General features: G+C 39.0%; 1 protein-coding gene across 1 annotated transcript in view; it reads right to left on the bottom strand.

Moving 5' to 3' along the window:
- Positions 1-5,397: 5,397 nt before the first annotated feature.
- The window catches only part of EloA (elongin A), a 65,431-nt gene continuing 63,478 nt past the window's right edge, over positions 5,398-7,350 (bottom strand). The window contains exon 11 of the transcript XR_011332608.1: positions 5,398-6,294. The gene's annotated coding sequence lies outside the window, so the exon portion shown is untranslated. The remainder of the gene's footprint in view (positions 6,295-7,350) is intronic.

Below are 7,350 nucleotides of genomic sequence, written 5' to 3'. Positions count from 1 at the left end.
TATAGGCTAGAGGTATTCCCATTTGCCGTATCACTGTTCCACAGTTTCTCTATACTTCACCGCAGCATTGAGAACAAAGGAATGAATCTATGGTCTGAGGTAAGAGAGAGGCCAGAATTAAATTTTTAGTAGTTATTTTACGATGCTTTATCAATATCTGAGGTTATTTAGCGTCTGAATGAGATGAAGGTGATAATGCCGGTGAAATGAGTCCGGGGTCCAGCACCGAAAGTTACCCAGCATTTGCTCATATTGGGTTGAGGGAAAACCCCGAAAAAAACATCAACCAGGTAACTTGCCCCGACCGGGAATCGAATCCGGGCCACCTGGTTTCGCGGCCAGACGCGCTAACCGTTACTCCACAGGTGTGGGCCAGAATTAATTCATTAATTGATTGTAGCAAAATATGGAAAATAAACTAACAGATCCTCCTGTCTGGAGAAGCTGCATAGATCCCAGTGAGATGAATGGGTGCTTTCACAACGGACTACTTCAGACGAGGACTGATGGTACCATGGCGAACAAGATAACTATGGTGCTGCGATCTTTAAGTCAATATAGGATGCAGCAGGACGTTGTACGTGATTTTCGAACAGGAATCATCGATCTGGGGAGGCTGCAGAATATCAACAAGCAGACTCCATCAGACCTGGATGCCGTACCTGAATCGATACGATGGCACCAAGCAGTGAATCACATATTCACAGGAATGCGGTTTAAACATCCCATAATGTCAGCACAATAAGCTTCGGGCTGCGGTGCAAGCCTTCGGGCCCTCCTTAGAAAAGAAAAAAACCGAGGTACACGGGTGTGCGGCCTTGCAAAGGTTCTGGGCACAACGTTTACAGCGGTCGCCAACCGCCAAATTACTCTTCAAGGAACGACTACTCATATAACTGAGGGAAAGAAGACAGAGGACGGACACTGCAAAGTTTTCTTTTCTCAATCATACTATCAGGGACTGGAATGCTTTACCTGCAGACTTACTAAAGGCTTTACCAATAACCAAAAATGTATTTAAAAATAGGTTTAAGGGTTTTACTAATAGACGGTAGTATATTATACACACTATTTAAAGGGTGTAATTGATATTTTGTTACTTGAAGTGTGTTGTGTCAGTGAAGTGTGAAGTGTTGTCAGTGAAGTGTGTTTGTGTCAGTGAAGTTTTATAGTTTATAGTGGCAATGCAAAGTATTTGAACAGTGAAATGTTTTTGAAGTGTTAGTGAAATCAGGATAGAATCAGTGAAATGTGTCGTAGTTCCAGTGCAGTGAGTGAGTTGACAGCGAAACGAGTGTAGTGCTGAAAGTTACTTATGCAGGTATGAACATATCATACTCGTGGGTTTTAGTTCGAACTTAGGGTTAAGACACAAATTAGATTTACTTTAAATGTTATTTTAAGTGATCGTGCTTAATTTAATTTAGGATGCTCCCTGTTATTATTATTATTATTATTATTATTATTATTATTAATTGTGTTTATTATTGTCATTACTGAGTGTAATTAGTTACCACTGCCATCGGGTATATACCCATTTGCAATGTGAATAAATACATACAGTACAATATAGTCACTAGAAGAGGAAAAATGCGCACTCCCAAAGCCACGTCTCCATTGCCAGACGAAGATAAGTGAATGCCAGAATATGGAAATAGGAAATGAAGAAGGTAAGTCACTGAAGTACGAACCAGCGCGCAATGTGTGTGCTATAACATCGAGCGCACAGCTGGTTCCCACTTGTAGCCAATGAAACCAACGTCGCACCAATGTCAGTGGCTGCCTAGTAATATGGTTTATTTACGTATTAGAAGTTGAGTCTTTGTTATGAATCTAACCGCAGACGTATTATGGCACAGCATACGTTTCCTACTGAGCCACGTGTATTTATGATTCATGTGTGTTAACATACCTGATTGACGTCCTGGCTGATACATCTGTATCAGTAGTCTACATCTCACTTCCCGATATGAGGAGTGAACTTCCAAAACGCAGTTTTGTACAGACCCAGAAACAAAATTTGAGCCGACTCTTGGACATTCTTAGCTACAGAACGCGATTCACAACGTTCCCTGTCAGTATAATATTGGACCCGGAGATCGACATTCCGCGCGGAGGAGAGGGTTTCTGTCTCGTCGTAATACTTCAGGCCGTTACGTTGTCTAACGTCGCGTCGTGCAGAAGAGTATGGGATCGGGTCACATTGGCGGCAGGATTTTTACATGAATTTTTGTTAAGACACCTACGATCAAAGTTTCAGTTTGTTTGTTTTCGTATGTGGAATAATTATTTCCCATCTCTTATGGGGTTTTATTTGGCTTGATCCCGCATAGAACAATAAAAAACAAAAATCAATTGGAAGATCCAATTTGTCTTCCAAATAAAACAAATAATCATAACGAAAAAAAAATGGTGAACCTAATACCTCGTCCACCGAGGTCTTCTCAGAGTCGAGAACTTGATCCCACAGTTAGTTCTGATTCTGAAGGGGCTTATTTTCGAACAACTCGCGCCTCCTATCCTTCAACTTCTCCCAGACATTCTCTATTACGTTCAAATCTGGCGACTTAGGCGGCCAGGCGATCACTTCGATCTCGGGCCTCCCCGAGAACTAGGCTTGAACGGCCTGTGCTCTGTGCGCTGAAAAGTTATCCTACTACAACAATAACGGTTCTTTGGGGATAACGTTCCCGGGCGAATAGGAAGAACACATTCTGCTATATTCTGCCGAATTCAAGCGGCCATACCCATCCCGAGATATCCAGCCCAAGTATGACACGCTAATGCGTCCCGATCTGCCACTTCGGCCGGGCTCTCGATAGACTCCAACAGATCCGCTGTAATCGGTCGAGATGGCAGTTTCGTCGGAGAAAATGACTTTCGTCCAATCGAAACCGTCGTCTGCCGGTTACAAAGGCGAGGCGGTCTACAGCTTGTTCCTCAGTCACTTTTCCTTTAGCCGCTTCCCGGTAGCGTTTAATATCGTAATCTGTTCTCAGACAGTTAATAACCGTTCGTAAACAGCCCGGAAAGCGAGACAATGCCTTCAGTTGACGAGTAGAGCAGAAGGGGTCCTCAAAACACGCCCTGCCCAAGGCTTCGTCCTGTGTCCTGGTTGAAACACGCAGACGTCCAGAACCAGAACGTTTACCGCCCTCTCCAAGATTTCGATAACGATGAGCCCACCTTTTCGCCGTAGAACGAGAAATTCCCAATCTACGGCTCGCCGGTGAAGTTAAAAAGCCATTTTGGATCAGAGCAATTAGTTGAAGCCTCCGTTCTCTCCGCTCCGACATTGTAGAGTGGACGTGGCTCCACCATTTGGATCGACGTAACGACTATTAATATTTATACAGTCTAATAATAATAATAATAATAATAATAATAATAATAATAATAATAATAATACGATTTAACAACTGTTTTCAACCCAGTATTATTTTAACAGTTCTACACTAACGTATACTTTCACAAGTAATGCAAGAAGCACGAAATTAATCTGAAAGTAAGGTCAAATTAATGACGAAAAGCTATTCAGTAAACGAATGCGAGCAGTTTACCACAGTCTAGTGCATACAGTCACGAAGCTTGAGTTTTTTTTTTTTTTTTGGAGTATTAGGAACAATAGACTGTGCCGATACTACTCGTATTTCGCCTTGTCTGTGATGAGGCGATAGTAGCGATCCTAGTGGTTAGCAACTATCTATGGATGCATATTCCCTACGTATTGAGCTTCGTGACTGTATATACTAGACTGTGAATATACTATGATAATTCCGAGTATGACACTTCTATTCAATCGTTCCGATAGCTCTGTACTATCATGCCTACTTGCAGACAAGAAGGTTGAGAGTTCGAATCCTGGTGCGTAAGTTTTTTTTTTATGCAGGTTACATTTCGTTTACCATCGTTATATTTTACTGCAACATTTACAAATGTTCATCTACTATTAGGGAATTTGATAAGTAATGCAACAATATTGTAAATCAGCGCTCGTAGCGGTGAGGATCGGAAACTTTTAGTACGTAATCAGGATCTCCTAGATTACCTAATACAGGAGGTCCTGACGTAATAGAGAAGCGATTGTTATATGAAAGTGGGATCACAGTCTAGTATTATACAGTCACGAAGTTCAATACGTAGGGAATATGCATCCATAGATAGTTGCTAACAACTAGGATCGCTGCTATCGCCTCATCACATACAATGTGAAACAGTAACGGCACAGTCTATTGTTCCTAGTACCATCAACTCAAGCTTCGTGACTATATAGGCTATTACACTGTGGCGGAATATTGAAAGTCTTTAAGTAACCATATTTTGTGAATACAGGGACTGTTTCTGATTTGTAGCACATAATAGGCCTACAGCCCTAACAAATGTTCAGTAGATACTCCATAAAAATCCAATTTGCAAAAGGAAAAAAAATGCAACTCGGTGCTTTGGGGCCGTATTCACAGACATTCTTAGCGCGGGCTTCCGGTGGATGATTAGCGAACTAACGTTTTTCGTATTCATAAACCAGTGTTAGTGATATATGATATATGACATGACATGACATGACATGATATGATATGATATGATATGATATGATATGATATGATATGATATATGATATGATATGATATGATATGATATGATATATATGATATGATATGATATATGATATTGATATGATATGAATACCTACAAGTAACCAGTCGATAGCTGGGGCTAGTTTAGCACGCTCGTAGCGCGGGCTAGAGAAATGTCTATGAATAGCACCCTTTAGTTTAGGGTATTATTAAAAGAATCTTATGGAAGAGAAGTCATATCACTATATGTTACTTTTTATGCATTCCAATTAATTTATATGGTTGAAACGCCGCCCTTCATGATCGGGTTAAGCGAATCACATGGTCTGCTTTACGGCCTGTATTAGAATCACGATGGCAGTGACACAGTCTATTGTTCCTAGTACACACAGCGCTCCAAGCGACTAGCAACTATCGCGAGAAATGCAAAAAATCACCCCAAGCTTCGCGACTGTATATACTAGACTGAGACTATCTTCTTTATACTGTGCACAGTCTGGGCTATCAGTTGTGCCACATTAGGAAGTTCGCACGAACTTTCGTTTTCACTGAATATTCGAACTTAAAATTAGTGTATTACTTGTGGTTATGTGATGTGTTTTAATAAAGAAAATCCACACAGTTTTTATGTTTATTTCGTTATGTTCGGACTGTGAGTGTTGCCACATTAAAAGTTTGCACGAACTTCCATTTTCAGTGAATATTCGAACCTAACATTGGTACGTTATTTGTATTGTATGATGTGTTTTAATAACGAAAATCCACACAGTTTTTATATTTATTCAGTTATGAGTTAGTGATAGAGAAATAAGCTTCACGTGGATGCAGTTTCAACATTTGGCACCATGAAATATTAACCCTTTCTTGTACAGAACGGGATTTATTCAATTAACTGGCAAAATCTCGTATCCGGAACTAGCCTGGTCCCTTTGGTGGCAGTTAAGAGGAATTCTACTGTAATATGTATAGAATCCCCCTTTCACCACGAGATTTTATCTAATTGAAGGTGACCTAGAATGTATTTAATGCATAATGATTGATGTTGCTAAATATTTTGTCATATAGCAAATAAAGAAATTAAAATTACATTAAATTATACAAAAGTTTTAAATAAGAAATTTCACATTTTCAGAGAAATTTGAAATTTCAAGTTCTTTGGGGGCTGCATTAAAATTGTTTAATTGAACTAAAATTTTGTAAGGAGCTTTATTTTATATATTGGAACAAGGTTAGGGGTTGGGAGCAAAGAATTTCGAATGTTGAAAAATAAGGGCCACCATAGAGCACACTATTCTTCTCGTGAAAACCCCATAATTATCAGTATATAAAAAGGCACTCACAGAAACTCTCACTAAACCTTAATGCACTCACAAAAGGGACTGACTGGCACACCTCCTTCTAGTTCAAGGTTTCCTCTTCTTCTTTGTGGCTACGCCATGCATAAAGTCCTCAGTAAAATTCTATGCACTATTTTTGGAGTGCATCTGATATGCTACGTACACCACTGCGGAGTAATGGTAAACATGTCTGACTTTGAAAAAAGCAGGCCCCAACTCAAATCCTGGTTGAGACAAGTTACACTGGTGGCGTTTTTACCATGGCTTGGGTTAAATTCACGGTGCAGCATACTGAATACGTATAAGAGCCCGACTGTTTGGCAACAAATATCACTCACAGAACAGAGCAAATAAGCCTCAGTTGCAGGTTTTGGGTTCCTCCTCTGTAAGAGAGAAAAAAAAGTGCTACAGAAATATTTTGAATGATAAAGTTAAGTCTGTTTCGAATATGAGTTTTTCAGTGACATAACTGTTTTTGCTATGGACGAGAATTACTGAAAAACTGTGAACATCCTGGGCTAGCAAAAACGATTCAAACACTAGAGTTGATTGAAGGGATGCAGAAAATAACAACACAGAGTTTGAAGAAAACTAAAGCTTGTGCACGGTTTGTTCCACATTCCTTAACAGGCAATCAACAGCAGCTCTGAATTCAATGCTGCATGGTCTTCATTAAGGCCAATAAAAACAAACCCTACTTTACGAATTCGATTATTATGGGTGACAAAATGTAGTGGTTTCAGTACGACCAAATCAAGAGAGATAAAATATCAAAACAAAGCTAATGATTCTCTACAATAGTGAGGGAACTCTGCACAGAGATTTCTGATCAGTGATCAAGGATCTAATCCACAAGGATCTAATTCTAATGGTACTGGCATTGTACATTACAAGTTAGGTCTACTGGTGAAAGTTATTGTGAAGTATGGAGTTATATCTTTCTGTTCCACGAAAGAATTAAAGTGTCTTGTACATTACCAGTAAATCGCTACAAGTGACATATCACATACTACGACATAACATGAAACAGCTGTTTATCTTCGTATTTCCTTTGTCAAATTAGGTTATGTTTGTCTTCTTAATCATAATGTCGTATTTTGAGGTAAGTTAATATACAACAAAGATTCATAGTAGATACTGTAATATTTCTATGAATTTCGTAATCCTGCAATGTTATTTTAGTTTATTTCTTTGATAATGAAAAATTACTTCCTTTATTATTATCATATTCTTCTGCAATCCTCACATCATATGCTCTGTGATAGTTTCCCATATTAGCCAACAGATGCTGTTAATCTTCATCTGCCAAACTTAACTGTTGCAAAATTGCAAACACTGCAAAATTATTAAAATGGTGTCAAAGAAGATGAAATTGTTTCTGTTGAAGGAAATAGAAGCAAAAAAAATCTATCTATTTATCAAAATATAATATCTTATTA

This window comes from Periplaneta americana, chromosome 6, assembly GCF_040183065.1.
Source record: "Periplaneta americana isolate PAMFEO1 chromosome 6, P.americana_PAMFEO1_priV1, whole genome shotgun sequence".
Lineage (NCBI taxonomy): Eukaryota > Metazoa > Arthropoda > Insecta > Blattodea > Blattidae > Periplaneta > Periplaneta americana.
Note: the sequence above shows the minus strand (reverse complement) of the source record. Positions and strands in the feature narration are given on the sequence as shown.